The following is an 18,150-nucleotide window of genomic DNA, read 5'->3' on the forward strand; positions in this document are numbered from 1 at the left end:
AACAGCTGCTAATTAACCTTATAAAAATTACCTTTTTCTCAGTAAATTCTTTTATTCATACTTTGAGTGAAAATGCAAAGAATGCATCCAATTCTGATGTTCTCTGCATACCTATACAGTTGCAGACACCTTCATGTTCAAATACTTCATAAGATTTTTAACTATCCCACCTTAGCTGAGAAAGAGAAGACATCCCCAGAGATGATTGAGCTACACAGAAAATCAGCCAAAACCTAAAGGTTAATGAAAGTTTGTGACCTTTTGCATAGTCTGGATAAAAAGACTGGGTGAAAAACTTTTTCCTGATATCCAACCTAAGCCTCCCCTGACTCACCTTGAATCATACATGGACAGAGAAGCACCCTCCTGCTGAATTACATGGCATGTATGATATAATGTTGTTATTGGTTTTACGTTGGGTACATGAAAACAGGTGATACCTGTCATGGCTGGAGTAAGGGATTAATGTTTGTAACTGCATTGCTGTCACAGAATACACACACACACACGTGCTCACAAATTGTTCATCACCTCTAAAGGTTTTATTTCAAGTGTTTCACGTTGTTACAGCAGTTGCATATCACATACTCTTTTTTCCTTTTCTTTTTTCTTTTCACCTTCTGTTCTGAATTATGTCACATACTGGGGCCTTGGAGGTTTTATAGTCTACAGAAACATTTATGATATATCTGAGATCTTTTTATGCTCTATGTCATTGCCCATTGCAGTTGAAACTCCTTTTCTTAAAATCAGTAGAGTCCTTAGCAGACCCCATGGCGCTCCCTGGGGCTCTGCAACTTGGAACTGTTTTTATACTTGGGGTTACTTGGGGCACTTCTTTCCTTGGTTTCAAGGCTTCCTGACAGTGTACACAACATTGATATTTTGCTACAGAAATGAGGACAAGGCACTTTGGAGGCAAAGGAGCAGTGCCAGGCCAGAAACTGCAAAGAACCCAAGCAATTTAAGCTTCCTACTCCCACTGCTCCTTTCTTGTTGCTGCACAAACATTATCCCTTGCTCAGTGACAGCAGCGAAAGAGCAGAAGGCTGTGCAGGTAGGAGGCAGAGACTGGCTACTCGAGCAATGCACTCACTGCCTGTCCTCATCTGCCATCTCAGGCAGTCTGTCACTGTAGGCTACTGTTTACTTCGCCTGTGACTAAATAAGCCCAGTTGGTTGGGCTTAAACAACTATTCTTTCCCAATGGAAAGGCTTTGTGAAAAATACCACCTTTCTCACTGCAGGTTTCAATGCTTAGTGTTTTCTATAAGTACTTCTAAATCACTCATAAGCATTTTAAAGACCTGTGACATCAAGGACTGGATTCTAAAACAGGATGATCTTTTTAATTCAAATAATGGTAAAGTCTTACAAAATGCTTATGCAACCTGATTTTATTTGACTTTTATTGTCTTTTCTACACAGATACCCCAGTCTGGGTGGTTAGTTACCATTATAGTTCAATAAAACTGTCACTTCAGGATAAAAAATGTAGTTGCAGTTCTTCTTTCTGAACACCGAGAAGTTCCACAGCATCCTAATGCATGTACAAGAATTACACTGATGATATAAGCCCTGTTGCCAGGATACTTCTGCAAGACATTTTTCTTTGCTTGTCAGTTGAAAATGGTGTGAAATAGCTGTTATTTAAAGTATTTCAAACTACTGTTCACCCATAATGCTTTAAGTAGCACAATAGCTAGAAAGCATGAAGTGGAACATCAAAATCTGTATGAACAATGCTTACTATTAATATTATACCTACAGGGTGATTTCAAACCCCTCAGTGAGCTGAGATAGAGGCATGACCCCCTGAAGTACAATCTCTTTCAAAATTCCTATGCACTAATTCTGTCTCCCACCATCTGCTTTATGGGAATGCACTTTCATATAAAAATGGAGTTGAGTCTTGTAGATTACAAAGAAGAAAGAGGATTTAGCTACAAGACCCATCATGTACCCCCTGTGTAAGTCAGAAGGGGATGCTGCAAACCAATTTCCCACAAAAATACATTTTTGAATGGAATTTCAAAATTTCTGAAGCATTTACACTGAGCTCTTCAGTGAGCTGCCTGGAGTCGCAGTGTTCACCATCTCAGAAACTGTTTTATCATCATGAGTCTCCAAAGCTCTGCTGCTGTCTGATATTATAAGCTAAATTATTGAGACAGAAATTATACCTGGATCCCACAGGGCACAAAGTGCTCTGTGCAAGGGACATCCATAAGGGAAAGCAGGTACGTGCCCTAGATTGAGCATCACTTTCCTGTAAATTGCAAAGTGATTGCAATTCAAGGGAACTTGGCTGACAACAAAGTCTGGATCTGAGACAACAAAACCCAAAAGGGTATAATTTCTCTGCCAAATTTACCTTCAGTGCATAAGAGAGTAATCCCTGCTGCACTGATCTCTCCTCAGCCTTTTTTACCCTGTTACTGCAAGAATCTACTTACTACTGTAAGAAGACATTAAATTATGATGGGACAAACTATGGGTTAAGGGGGGTAGTTGTCATTGTGTAACAGCTCAAGCTGCTTTACACAGCTCTAAAACATAGATACAAATATTCTATGTGAGCTATTACTGTCATTACCTGAAAACTCACATTTGAGCACTCTGGCTAACTGAAAAAGTGTGTCTTTTTCATCCTCCTTTGTGGCCACAAAAGTAAAGAAAATCACTGCATCTTTATCTTTTGTCTGATAACTCAATTCCCATTCTGCTGGCATGAGCCAAGTGATCACAACTTTGCTAACATGGAGTAAAAGTGATTTGGAAAACTCTCTGTAAACAAGTTATCCTGTGTATACTAGAAAATCCGGGGAGCTTGTGTACACAACTCTGTGAGAGCTAAGCCACAGAATGGTGACCAAATGAAAGAACTAAAGCAAAAAGTAAACACAGGATTAAATGGAAATCTTTTCATATTAAAACAGGATACAGTGTAAGGAGATGAATTATTGAAGTAATCCTGATATTGCAGACACTGCACTGATACAGTTTGTAATGTGAATTCTCATCTCAAGAGTTTTAAAGACTGCTGGATGTTTGGGGCTCTCAGTAGTTTCTGCTTAGTTGTAAAACAAACTATGAAAGACAGGTGCTGCCTACCTCTGTGCTCTGTTCCAGTTTGGAGCACACATACTGAACTTCATTTCCCTCTGAATCCTGGTAATTTTCTGTCAGCAGAGGATGACCCTTATTTGTGATAAAACATAAAGAATGTCAACTGGAGGAGGAAAAATCCAGTGAGATTATGCACAGTATGTATGCAGGACTGGAAAGAGAACTCCGTCCCTCTGTTGTGACCAGGGGTGGCCCTTGACAGTGGAAGCAATTAGCAAAATCACCAAGGACATTTCATTAGCTCGTTTTTTAGATAGAATTTCCTCCACTTCTGCCAGAATTCTTTATAGTACATTATAAAGAGAGGAGTGAAAATTTCCTTTCTGCCAAACCTGTCCTGGAGATGTAACCACAATGAAATTGGGAGATGAAGGCACTTCTTGGTGAGAGGGGTGTGTGTTTTTACACTTCATTTAGCAAGGACAGAATTCTGTCTGTACAACACAGTGAGAGTGAATAACTCACTGCAGGAAGCATACAGTTCACATTTTTGTCTAAGGCAAGATCATAATATTTAATGCTAGGTTAATAAATAGATCTTTTAGATCTTTCCTAAATCCTTGAATATAACAGGAGCAATTAGCATCATTGTACCATTTGTATGTTCAAAACCCACACTTGCTTTCTTGACAGTCATGCTCCCTCTACCTTTTTTTTTTTTTTTTTTTTGCCAAGAAGGAAAAAATAAAGCTTCCTTGGATTCCTTGTAGCTCCAGGTGTGCTGCCCTTTTCTGCTGCAGCCCATGGCTGGGGTCACATCCTCCTGTCACAGACAGTCATGCACAACTCCACCAGTGTGTGTCCAGGAGTGATCAAGGATGTCTCCTCTGTCCTCTCGGGTTTTTCTCCATCACAACTTCCCTTACAATTCAATGCATATTTAATTTTGCTATGATTTATTCCTACTTAGTGTGGTAAGCACACCCATTAACTCCAAAGATTTCTGTGATTGCCTATAGATCATGAACACACTTTCAGGATGCTGTCAAAATATTTCAGCATCAGGCTGTCATTGCAGAGAGGAAGGCTGACATTTTTAGCTCATGTTTCTCCCTTTTTTGTCTGTGCCCCTTGTGAAAGGATTCTTACTGTCAAATTTCCTTTTTGCAGGGCATGTTTCCAATACTGTATAAAGTATTGGAAGTTTCCAATACTGCTTAAGGTTGTGACCTGTGGTGCAATGTTGAACTGGGGGCCAGTCACCAGTGGCATGCTCTAGGGTCAGTATGGTTTAATATCCCCATTAATGATCTGGAGGGTGGGACAGAGCATTCAGGTGATACAGAACTGCGACAAATGCCTGACACACCCTGTGTGTCTCTGCAGGCTGGAGAAATCAGCAAAGAGGAATGTGACGAAGTTCAAGAAAAGGAAGTGTGAGTCCTCCACCTGGAGAAGAAAAATCGTGTTCACCAAAGTGGGGGTGACTGGATGGAAAGTAGATTTGCAGAGAAGGACCTGTGGGTCCTGGTGAACAATAAGGTGGACATGATCTAGCAATGTGCCCTTGCACTGGAATATCTTGGACTGCGTGAAATGTTGCCAGCAGGTTGAGGGGGGCGATCCTTCCCCTTCAATCCACACTGATGAGACACACCTGGAGAGCTCTGTCCAGTTCTGTCAGTTCTCCCCAGAACGAGAGAAGCATGGATATAGTGGAGACATCCAGTGAAAGGCCACTGAGGTGCTTAAGGAATGACAGCATGTCTCCTAGGAGTAAAGTCTGGGAGAGCTGGGACTGCTCAGCCTGGAGAACAGCGGGCTCTGGGGAAATCTCACTGAGGCACAACTCACCTGATGAGGGGAGTAAGAAGGAGACAGGCTCTTCTCAGTAGTGCTCAGTAGAAGGACAAGAAAAAACAGCCATGCATTGTTTATATCTAAACATTAGTAAAAACATTTTTGTGATGAGGGTGGTCAAGCAATGGAAGAGATTGGTTATGAAATCTTGGTTCTTGGAGGTATGCAGAAGCCAACAGGACACAGCCCTGAGCAAACTGCTCCAGCTGACCCTGATTTGAGCAGAGAGCTTGATCTCCAGATGTCCCTTCTCATTTCAGTTCTTTTTAGTCTCCTCCTACATTATCTGTCATGAGGCTTGTACTGCCTACCAGGGTCTCCAGCTAATTTCCAGTTTTCCTCTTCACCCTCCCAGCCACAGCTGCCATTGAGCACAGCTCCAGTGTACTCTGTAGTGCAGCACTGTCCAGCATCGCAGTCACAAAGAGATGCATGACACTGCTAGCAGCCCATCAAACACTGAGGCAGATCATAAAGTGGTGTCATATTTTAACATCTATTTTAATAGGATTATGGAGGAAGGAGTTTGTAAGTAAGAAATTTACAGATAAAAGGAAGTAGTTTTAGTAAAACAATCTACTAATTTTGGAAGACAATATCCTGAAAAATCTTTAATATCTAAGTTCCTTCTTTTTCCCATTTTTTCAGGCTCACCATCCTTATAAAAGGACAGTGTCCTCTAAAAAAAAACAATGTGGTTGGTTATTATTCACTAGTCTCCAGAGTTTCCATTCTTTTTAGCAAATGCATGCCTTCCAAGCAAATTATTTCCTGAATTGTAGTTATTCACTGAAACAACTTCAGCACATTCAGAACAACTCAGCTTCAAGATCCTAATAGAGAATTGAGAGCTGTAGAAAACCATGGATTTGGACACACTACTACAATCCCCAGCAGTATGGAGGATCTAGATTTTGCTAAAGTTCCCGCAACCCATAAATTTACTTTCCTGGTTGGCTAAAGGACAAGATCCATGTAAGCTATTAGACGGTAACTAAATACTTTGGGTTTTTTTTTTTCCCTCACAGAAATGGCAATTGGCTAACCACTGTATAGGATTCTCCTCATGCAGATTCATCCTTACATGTCTGCAGCTCAAATAAACTGTCTGGTCATGCTTCAGTGGAAGTTTCTGTTCCCTTAGGTGGAGAGAAGAGCAGCAGATGTTGGTGATTTTTTTCCTTGAAAAGCAAGTTGGGCCTTGCAAAGCAAGATCAACAATTTTGTTTTTAACTGAAGTCCACAAATATCGCAGGATTCTGGGAAACTCCAGAATTTCTCAACCAGTGCGAAAATACCTTTATTTTAAGTATATTATAGATTGAATGACATGGAGCTCTGTCTCAAAAAGATAACATGATTAATGGGAATGTCTGATCCTTTCTCCTTGAAGTTATTAACAAAGCAAATTGTGGATGACTAATCTCTAACACATGCCAGTATTTGAAGAGTTAATTAACAAACTTGGTGCAAGGAAGAAAGGTACAGGGATTTAATACCACTCAGGGGCATTAACAAAGAAAATAAAACAATTCTGCCTGTGTAGGGAGACTGTATGGAACACAGGCACAGCACATATGGATTCTTACCCAAACTCCTACCAAAAATCACATTCCATACACATGCAGGTAATTTTTCAGGAAATTACAGTGCTGTGCTTATATATTTATGTATTTTTGTCTTCTAAGGTTTCCATTTTGTTTCAACATAACTTTTTTCTGTAATTATCTAAACTGTCCTGGTGTTTATAATAAGAAGTTCGATGGAGTGTGAGGACAAATTGGTCAGGTAATCTTCATTTTATACTTTTTAAGTCCTGCCCTATCTCAGTCTCAATCTTATAAATTTTTGCCTTATCCCTTCAGCCTTCTCTTTGATATATATGCACTTCTCTCCTGCCCCTACCATCATCTTAATTTTCACCTCAGGATTACTGTGATTATCCACTGGTCAGAGAATACCCACTTTAAATCTCAACATATCCATAGCAGGGCTTTTTGATGTTTCAAAGCTGATGATTCTTTTTTCCTTTCAAAATATGAACTACACCAGACTATTTTTGAAGAATTATTATTTCTAAAAATGTGTGTCTTTTTTAATATTTTTTTTTTAATTTTTGAAATTAAGGAAAATAGCTGATTGACTGGTAATTAAAACCAGAACCACAGGATTTTCATTAAAATACCTTAATACCTTAAATTATTTCAAAAATGTTTTATAAGTACCTTCAAAACTTGATAGATGCTCACATTAAAAAATAAAAAGTACTTAAATATATAAATTAAAAATCTTAATACATCTCAACCAATTATAATCAATCCTCCATATGTGAAATGGGCAAAGCTCCTCCTAACTACTTTCAATGTTTTAAACAAGAAATTAAAATTACATTAGAAAAAAACAAATTTTCTCTGTTAGAAGACTGTTCTAAAAAAGTATTCTAGAAAGGGACACAAGCAACTGAACTGACAAAAGTGCAAGACAATCACAGTGAGTGGTTAATATGTAGTAACTGAAAGGGGGGAAAAAAGAGATACAAATGCCCTTTTGTAATCTCTTAGTTTTCACTTACTTTGTTTCAAATATGTTATTGCAGTCATGCCACCTGGTAAATTGTGTAATTGGGAACCAATTTTTCTTCCAGTATGACAGAAGCTGACATGTGGAAACTACTTTCCTTCCTGACTTTGAAGAGGATGGAATGGAAAGAAGCCTCATTTTAAATAACCTTTTCTTTTGAAAGATTTAATTGAATCTTTACTTAAATTCATACTTTTAGTTATTCTATCAGTTACACTGTCCTGGTAAATTGAAAATTCATGGGCTACTTTTAGAGAATAATGGATTCACAGTTTGAGTTGCTTTGAGTTAGAATGGAAATGAAAGATTATCTAATTCCACTCCCTTCTGCCCTTCCACTTGGCCAGGTTGCTTAAAGACCCCTTTGGCCTGGCCTTGATCCTGCTAAAATGTTCGTGTTTGCGTATAGCAAAACTTATTTTTGTCCCTTGACTATTCATTTCTCCATGCTCTATGTCATCTATTTCACCCTTGAATATACTCTTTGTGAATGACCTCCCATGTCTGATTTGAAGAGTATCTGCCACTCTTCCTATTCACAAAATTCTCAAATTATGGAAATGTAAAACATTTAGATAACAGCTCTTATGTTTTGAGTAGGCAGTCTAGGGAATAAAAGACAAACAATTGAGTCAATTAATTCTATTAAGCTCAAGAAAATTAGCATTTCTTTAAATAGTCTTCTTGGAAAGTTTAAGATTCATTTTCAATATCATAGTCATTTTATTCAAGGAAAGAGTAATGTTACTTCAGAACATTACCTGTTTTATAAACATTATCATATAAATTAAATATGTGTTTCTATGGAGAACACATCTGACCATAACATGGAATTTAAACAGATTCCAGTAGTACTGCTACCAAAATAATTCACTCCAGCAATGGGAGGAAATGAGTCATAATCAAAGAGGGAACTGCAAGTAAAAATTCTTCAGATCCTGTTACTGGTGCTGATATTCTGTGTCCTTCTGGAAATTCACTGAACTGGTTTTATTAATGATAAAGCAGAGATTATGAGACTTTCTTCACAGGGGAGTTGTACGGATGCTTATGAAGTGCTCTGTATCTCCAGGAAGAAAGTCGCTGCACAAGTACAAAGTATGAACAATTTCTTATCATTTCTGCTATAAACAACTGATCTACTTGCTTATTTCTATAGGGTAGATGATTACTCATTCCTCATTTTAGGATATAAAGTATCTGCTCTGTTAAACAACAGTAAAATTTAAATGTTAGAGACATTTTGAAGAGTATCAATATGGAAAAGGGTGGGGGAGGGGGCAGGGAGGGGACTGCCCCTGCCATCAAAGTATATCCTTTGCACATTCCTGGCACTACATCAAGGTTAAGTTAAAAGCAGCACTTGAAGGCAGTTGCATGTGGTAGATTGTACAACAAGGCTCATTAGCCAATGGTGAGTCTTATGTAAAGGTCTTTAATGTGGTACAATGGCATTTTTCAGCCTCTTTTAAAAGGGAAAAAGTTAATAATGTGAAAGTTTTATTACTTTTATTCTTTTAAAGAAGTGCCTTTTTGTAGGGAAACATTGAGGCTAGTTAGAGCAAGAGCTCAGGGAATTTCCTTCACTCTGGGAAGAACTGCAATTATATAAGGGGAAGGGACCACAGCAGTAAACTGGCAACATACCAAGGTCTTAACCCCTGAGACAGGAGGTGGAGGAATAGGTGTTAGCAGTCTTACACAAGTCCTTAAAGCATAAACATATGGTAAATCCATTACCTAAACTACAAAGAATGGAACCTTGCTAATAAACCTATTTACTAGGTTAAATAAATACAGAAAGTGTTTAAAAAAGGCGAGCTGTGTGACATTTTAAAATCAGACATTTTTCACTTGTCAGGATTTGTTGGGAATCTGTGAAACATGATGGCCCTTCCAACCCCATGAACACACACAGTCATGTTCTGCCCAGTCGGCCCCAGCTCAGCGCTCCCTGCCACCACGTGAAACCAAGAGCATTTATTTCTGAGTTCCTGTGCCACTGTCTGCACAAACAGAATTCATCACCCAGCTGGCTGCTGGCACTTATGATGAACAATAAAATGTAGGCAGGATTGAAATGTATTTACCACCTTGTTGTGTAGCCCTGTGCTCCATGGCATGTTTGATTCTATCCAGAAAAAACACTGGTCCAGAAGTAATAATACTGAGCAGGTAAAAATTCAAATTCAGTGTCTTTAGAAGTGGTATGCTGCCAGCAGCTTTAGCAACAGCTCCAAAGATCATTTTTTCATCACCCCTAGCACAAATATGTTATTAGATAGGTCACAAAGGGTACTAAAGCTAAGGAGAATTGCGTTTTACAGTTACTTTACCAAATAATTGCCCTTCTTCCAGATGTGGGAAGAGGATATCCAGGAACACATTTTAAAGCTTCTCATAGTGGCTTCATGGATTTGTAGTGAAGAGGTGGCATTAATCCAAAGCCAGCTGAAATCAGTGGGCTGATTCCTTGCCCAATCCCCTCCCTCTGAAAATAGGTGGTGTGGACACACAGCTGAGGTGGCCGTGTGGTGGCTTTACAATCAGGTGTCTCTGGGATGGGGAGGCTGCTCAGGGACACTTCTGCAGAATTCATGTGAATTTGCACTCTCATTTACCAGCCTGTGAAAGGTACTCCTTTTCTGCTGCTGGTAAGTGATGTGCTTGTGATGAAATCTGTGTTGCATCAGGTTAAACAAAATTTTATTCAGGGAAGAAAAAGGGGGAAAAAAGCTTTGAAAATTTCATGTGCTTTTGGAAATTCAGTGATATTTGGTCATTAACTTGGCTGAAATCCATCTAAGTGTATAGTCAAACACAAGCCACTTGTTCTCAAGCAGTGTTTATGGAGAAGGAAGCAAGGTGGGAGATCTATTACTTTTGCTCATACTCCCCATCAAATCTCCCTCTGTAAATACACAGTCAAACATTAATGATGACCCTCATCTGCTCAGGTTCAGTAATGGAGACGCCTGTGCCTGCATGGAATGCCACTGACATCTAGCATGGAGCTGCAGTGCTAACAGAGTGGAGAGTAACAGATTTATAAGGACTGAATTATTATAATTTAAAAACATTTTATTGTACAAGATAGGTAACAAGCTGCAATTTAAATGAAGTGCTTCAAGTTATGTGGTTTTATTTCTGGTTAGATTTGAAAAAAAAAGGTCAGTATGAAGTTGCAGTTGTAACCATTAGTTATGTGATTTTAAAGAGTGGCAACATATAAATAGTTCCCTTGTGGTAATTTTGTGTTAGGAGTATTCTATTGTTTAACAAATGCTGAGGGAAAATTCTTTGGTTTTTAAATAAAAAATATATCAAAGAAAAAAAATCTATGTAGATTATAAGGGTCATTGTTTAACAGTGCTGTTATCTGTGATGAACTCCTATCCAGCTGCTGATGTGACAGTCTGTATTAAATGACAGCATCAATATTGCACTGCACTCAAAAAACCCAGGCAAATGGAGAAATCAAGTGTTTTAACTAATCCCATTCCAAAACCATCTATATATTTTATGCATATGAGTACACCAGGAGTACTACATACACCAGTTGGTATTGGATAAGATATTCCTCAGCATTTTAAAGTTATTTCAATACTGCAAAACAGAATAACATATTTCGATAAAACTTTGGAGCCATTTGGTACCTCGTAAAGTTTTTATTTGTTTTTTTTCTCCAATTTTCTCCTTTTTTGGCAAAATTTGCCATATTTTTAGCCATAACAGATTTTTGATGAAAAAAAAGCACAAAAGCAACTCTGAAACTGGATACAGAATAAGGAAGATCTGTGAAGGGTGATCAGTGAACATCAGAAGTTCTAAATATGCAGATGGCATAAAAGCTTCTAAAATAAAAAGGTATTGTGCTTGGTTTTCATATGACAATAGTAGCTAGCACAAGACTTCAGCACGATGTGGATCTTGCTGATATCTGTCTGGGATGGCAGCACAGCCTTTACTGTTTTCAGATGACCCTGAGCACACTTGGAGCACCTTAGGGTGTTGATGGAGAGGGAAGGGCACACAACCCCTTCTTTTTATCGCCTCCCCCTACAAATGTGCACTGGGTGATCAGGGCCATTTGCTCATTTAAAGCTGTCACTTTGATAGGCACAAAAGGATGGGAGCCCTCTGGCCAAACACAGACATTTGCACCTGAGTGATTCAGGTGATAAAATGGGGTGTGAATGATCCAAAGGTTAGGAACGAATGAATCACTTGCTGGAAATGCCTGTCAGGGTGACTATAAAAAGAGCCAGAGTGGGTAGCCCAAAGGTACCCACCTACATCAACGACTTTTAAAGGTGTTATGAATCTTTCTTGGAGCACAGAAGAACGGACTGTTTTCCTGAAGTCCTGTGGAAGCCTGAGTGTTAGGAGAAATGAATCTCCTCTGTCTCTAGAGATTATCTGTCCGCAGCAAACATGGGGATACAGCAGAATCCCCTGCTTATCTCAAATCATTGAAGCAAGCAGCAGAAGTTACCAGCACAGGTCTGGTGCTCACAGCCCAGGAAAGCCCTGCTGGGACCAACAGCCAAGCAAAGAAGGGACTTACTCGTGCATTTAGTTTGGAGGTTGTTTGTTGGTTGTTACAACCACACCTAAAATCACTGGTAGTACCTCTATGGGCTAAATATCGCTCACAGAAGTGCTATGAAGATTTTATAGTTCTTATACACAGATGCACACTACAAGTGGTCTCTTCCAGGCTGTGAAACCAGAGAACAGTTTAGATGAGTGATATGCAAAATCCCCCCGTAACCACCTGGTCACACAGGAACTTGCAGTGTATATTAGGTGTCTTAGTATTGCAAAATAAGCAAGTATTGGATAAAATCAGAAATACTGAGGGAATGAGCAGAACCCCAAAACTTTCTCCCCTCAGCAAAGTAACCTTATCCTTTGCTTGCAGAGCTATCCCACTTGTATCTTCCTCTCCATACATAAGATGTAAAAGCCAGTCATCTCAGAGCCTCAGCAAGTTCTGCTGCCACTAAGCTCATGTGAAAGGCATGCAGCTCTGTTTCCTCTGGCTGTGCTTAAAATATCTATGAAACATCCAAGAGACATCTTCTTGTAAGACTTATTTTGGCTTTTTTGAATTTAGCCTTCAGAGACATCTAAGTCAGAGCTGCAGGTAGGCATCTAAGCTCAAGATGAAACAGCAAACTTCACAGGCATCCCTCTTTCTTACAGTTCTTGGATGCCTTATCAGTAATTCCACTGCCTGCAGAACAGCTGTTTCACAGGACACTGTCCAGTTTAATGTGCTGGATGTTCAAACTGATTTGTCTCCTCCTATTCAATGTACTTTGAACTATGGTGTCTGAGTCTGCGAGGTCAATTATGCTCCCGGAGCCAGCCCCCAGACATCAGGAGTGACAGCAGTAGGCAGTGGCATGCCTGAAGGGATATTCTTAGGCTGATCACTCACTAGCTCTTTTCTTTCTCAAAGGCAAAAGTTCCACAGGACCTCTGTGAGGCAAACTGGGCAACAGCAAGAAGCCTAAAGCCACACAGACAGAATTTGAGGAACTTAAGTGGGGTAAGTAAATTCTCTTTGCATCCACCTGGCTGCAGTGTGTTCCAAGCCACCACTCATCCCTGGGGGCTCCCATCAGCACAGGGGGCTGCAGGAAAACCTCTTTCCTGTTAGGATTTTATACACAGCACTCTGAGGCACTGAGCTACCCAGGTGTTCAAATGTAGATATGAACCTGTCTATTCCTGGTGTCTCAGCACAAGAGTGGGTGCAGGCAAAAATCACATGCAAGCAAATGTGTTTGAGGTTAACCTTAAACTGTGCACTGCAGAAGGTGTTTGTTTATTTTTTTCTCAGCCTGTTTTCATAAGCACTTTCTAGCTGACTACCACAGCCTCTTTTTTTTTTCCAGTTTCTAAGGAAAAACTCAAAGCTCTCATCTCTTTGAATGTGGTGGTTGACAAATCACTGGAACCATCAGCCCTTGCTGCATGTAATTTTCTGGGAAAGAAAATACAGTTTTCTAGAATAAATACTTTCAAAAGGATTATTTGTTTAAACAGCCCACATTTTTCAGAAAGAATTATGACACTCATAAATTCCAACGTAGTTGTTAATATCTTTTGAAGAGTATATTCTCATTTTCTCAAGGCACCTGGGCTGCTATATGTACTCATTTACAGTGGTACACAGTAGATGCTAATGAAGCATAAATGTTAATTTATTATGAATTTAAGCAAAATAGCACAAGCACAAGATCACTTATATTGTTAAACATGTCTGGTAGATTTTAGGGGCTTAGGATGCTTTTGTTTTCTGTAGTTACCTCAGTTTAAAGTCTAATTACAAAGAAAATCTATACTTCGTTTTCCTCCTTGTTTAACTCTGTTAGGGACAGTGAAACTAATGCATAGAATGTAATAATCCATTCCTTTTTTTTTCCTGTGAAAAAGAATATATGTAAATCATAAATGATGGTAAAGCTGACTGATTAGAACATATTTTAGATATTTAAGAAAAAAGAGCAACAACTACAAAACCTTGTTTCCCGCATTTCTTGCAAATACAAACTTGCTGTTTTCACTGACCATTTCAGATGTGTGAGAAATGCATTATGGAATCCTTAAAACCAAGATTACAACCATGCCAGTTTAAACCAAGGAGACACACTCTGTCAGACTCAGGCTGTTAGAGGCACAGTCAGTCTAAGAACACACAAGTTTTCCAGCGGAGGCATTGGTTTCTAATGGGCAGAATTTACTGCTCAATTACATTGTTATGCAAGAGTGGCAAACCAGATTTGGCTGTTACTTTTTCAAAATAAATATAGCTCTAAATTTTACACCTTAGTCTGTTCCTGTCCTTGATTAAACATTTATAAATAGTTCCCCCCACCCATTCTACAAATGCTTGGAGTTCAGAGACAGTGTCTGGTTCACAGCACAGGCTATTGAAATGGAACAGAAAGACAAAATTCAAGCAGATTCTGTAACATGGAAAATAAAGAGGAACTGAGGTCAGGAGTTTGACTTCTAGGTTCATTATTTCATTCTATTACTCAAACATTGCACCAGACTGCTTTGTAATTCAGGCAGGAGACTCTTAAGATAGATTTTGAGTTTATAGCCTGTCTGAGAATTTGCTGAAAACCAAATCCTGCTCCTAGTAGGAACTGGATAGGGGAAGTAGAAGGAACAAGTATTAAGCTTCTAAGTGGTATGAAAGAGAAAGTAATAACATGTACTACTCATAGTTTCCTAAGAAGAATTAAAGCCATTGCATCTTCATTACCTTTTTACAAATGATCATCAGTCAAAATAGCAACCATCAGGCTTCCAGAGAAACTGCTGACTCCAAAAAGAGAAGCTTGTGTTGCAATTTTACCTGTTCCAGCTTTTCATTGATGGTCATATCCACACAGCACAATTTCCAAAGGTCTAGACTGCCAGATTTGGCAATCAATTTTTTGGTGCTTCCTTTCTAGAAATTTTGAAGAATCCATTCTTAGGGGTGCTGAACAGCTGCTGTCCCTACTGATATTAGCTCATTCAATAAAGTCATTTTTGATTCAGCTGAATATGAGGTTTTTGTTCCCTTTCCTCAGGTGCAGATCAGGAAAATAGCCACCTTCTAACTTGGACATAAGTGAATCACCCCTGCCTCACAGATGTGAATTTTAGTATGAATATTTCTCTTGCTGTTTCAGTGTGCTAAAACTGAGTCCAAGAATTGAATGTAATAAGATTAATACTGTATAACAAATAATATACCAGAGTTTTATGACACAAAACAATATTACAAATATAATTTACTCCAAGACATGGAATTTGATATTGCGAATAAATGTACAGTAAGTTCTTTGTGCATATTGGGACCTATGTGTATTCCTGATAAAATGCCAGCAATTAAAATGAAAAGACAACATGTATAGCAGCTTGATGGGGTTTTTTCCTAGTAAGTTGGATTGAAAGAAATAGAATGTATTTGGCAAAGAAAAGCTAACCAGCTTTAGGAGACTCTGTAATCCAATTGCTAATAGATGATCTGTGATTGTTTTCTTGGCATTCTGGAAAACACATAAAGAGCTTCCTGTGTAGACTAAGAGTGAAAAAGGAAATTAATGTATATTACAGCAATATGTGGAAAACTACAAATTATTTTACAAAGGGGAAAACCATGGAACTACTCTGTTATTACTGAGGCTAAACTTCCATCCACTTCAGAATAAAGGTTTGACCCAGGAAGGGTCACAGGAGACGACTCTAGAAAGATCTGATATGATTAGGGTTTGCTATTGCACTGCTGTTAGTTAAGGGGGAGGATTTTTTGCATCAGAAAGATGTTGCGCTGTAAAATTCACATTTCCAAGTCCTTTCCTGGTAAATGTTTAATAGAACTTTTTCTGCCTATGTAACAAGCAGTGATAAATTCACAAGTAAGAAAAACCTACCACCTACTGTTACAAAAGAAAAGTGGGACAGAGAACATGGGGTGACTGATGAAAAGAACACGGACATGGCTGATGTTCAGCATCCTATTCCCACTGTCAGAAGCAGAGCATGAGGTTGTGTTGGTCATTGGTCTGAACAGCATGAGATTTCTTCTCTTCCTATAAAATATTTCAGATGTGATTGGTAGATAGCAAGAATGTTTAACGTAGTTAAACATTGACCATGTCAAGGATGAATGTGTGAAGTTTAATAAGCTGCTTGTGATATTAAGATTATTTGTGGTTTCAGGTTTTGTATGGAGCAATCTGAGCCTACAAAAACATGCAGACTGTGCCTGAACAAGAAGCCTGTATTTAAGATATGGAAGACTACACTACTGGACCACCAACAATTTAAAACAGAGATTAATCTTCAGTGTTTCAGTCATCTGAATGGATTCTTTTATTATTCTTCTAACAGGAGTTCATTATCTCAGAAAATCTGAAGTATCTGGAAAAGAGCAAGAACTCCTTTAGAGCAACATGGAGCAATTGCAAGGGAAAACTTTCTCAGCACCTTCCTCACTAGTCCCAGTTGCATACCTATACACTCAAACTCTGTTAACAAGCTCATAATTGACTCATAATCTCATTGCGATATGTCAGACTTAAGTGACAGTTTCTGGAAAGAACTGGTTGTTTGAAAAACTTTCTCCTGTGGAGTAATTCAGAGCCATTAGATGATGATTTCAGTGGTTCCCTCACAGTTTGAACCCACTGTTTGAACAGAAGTCATGGAAACCTTGAAACACTGAAAAACTCTTGAAACAGTCTGAACACTCTGAAATGGGCTCTCCAGCTCCCAACATGTCCTCTAATGCATCATCAGACCCAGGAAGACACCTAAATGTGGCAGCCAATAAACATCTGCAGTTACATTCTTGTTTCCACTTTCCCTGTTTTTTGCCATGTTCAGCATTCGAGTGTCATCTCTAAAAAACAACTTGCTGTGGCTCAGGGCCATGAGAAGCAATGAGGACCTTTACTACAAGCTCATTACTACATTTCAACATCTTCATGTATTTTGTCCAGATGGCAGCGCAGAAATAGATCCCACTGCACTTGATTCAATGTAATCCTTAGAAATCATGGAGACATGGAGTCCTGGGACAGCAGTGCTATTATTGTGCACTGACAGTGCTTGAGGGAATACAAAGTACTGGGACAGAAGCACCCTATACCTACACACAATACTGACTTCTGTTCATTGAAAGCCTGTCTTAATTTTCTCATTGAAGATATCTCAAAACCTCAAATAAATTAACTGATATAAGCAATTTATATTTTCTTTTTTTTTTCTTTTTTTTTTAATCTTTGTTTGACCTTTGCTTCTGGGCTTGGGGAAAATACTAGACAAAAGGAGGATATTTTGGAAGCAGCATTGTGTATATAGGGTGAGCTGATTTATATCTAATAGGTGATATGCATTCCCACTATTAGATTTACATTGGGGGATGAGACAATGTAAATATATTTAATTTACAATAATCTGTGTAGAAGCCATCTTCTTACAGCCATAACCATACTTATAAACAAAGTACATTTCCTAATTGTACACTTGTTCTTTCCATATCTGTGATTTCCAAGAAGTATATAGGGATTATATATATTTTATATTTATTTATTTATTTATATAATACATAGTCTACACTTCCAAAACCTTTTCTGCTAAAGTTAGCAACTACTACTCTGCAAAGGAATATAAAAGTGGAACATTTATAAATAAATATAAAAATTAATTAGTGAAAGAGGTTAATATCATTTACACTCAGAGAAGCTAATATAATGAAATGTTCCGATCCCAGTATCTAGACCAACCATGATTAATAGGCTTTAACCAGTCCTTACCAGTTTTATCTAGTGCTTAAAATTTTAGCTTGTCTTCCATAGTAAGTATCAAATATTTTTCCTGTGATTACTCAGTCGTTATTAATTGTTTATGTAATTGCAATTGTAAATGGAATGCTTCACTGATTCAGTAATTAGGGAGTTTGATTTTGAAATAATTTATTAGGTCTTAATTTATGTGCTGTGAAATCTGTTAGATCATTTGCTAGTCAGTGTGTTGTCTAGAATAAAGGCATTTCTACAAAGGGATTTTAGGGTGAGGGTCACCACTATAATCAGAAACATACTCAGTCTGGCCTCCAGCTAAAGA

The 18,150-nt window shown here is 38.4% G+C and overlaps 1 long non-coding RNA gene across 1 annotated transcript; it reads left to right on the forward strand.

Moving 5' to 3' along the window:
- Positions 1-2,296: 2,296 nt before the first annotated feature.
- On the forward strand, positions 2,297-17,251 carry LOC135296012 (uncharacterized). Its single transcript, XR_010358061.1, has 5 exons — positions 2,297-4,349; positions 4,456-10,163; positions 11,236-11,376; positions 12,977-13,066; positions 16,243-17,251. It is a non-coding gene; the product is annotated as an uncharacterized LOC135296012 (long non-coding RNA).
- Positions 17,252-18,150: the final 899 nt, after the last annotated feature.

Source organism: Passer domesticus, chromosome 3 (assembly GCF_036417665.1).
Source record: "Passer domesticus isolate bPasDom1 chromosome 3, bPasDom1.hap1, whole genome shotgun sequence".
Lineage (NCBI taxonomy): Eukaryota > Metazoa > Chordata > Aves > Passeriformes > Passeridae > Passer > Passer domesticus.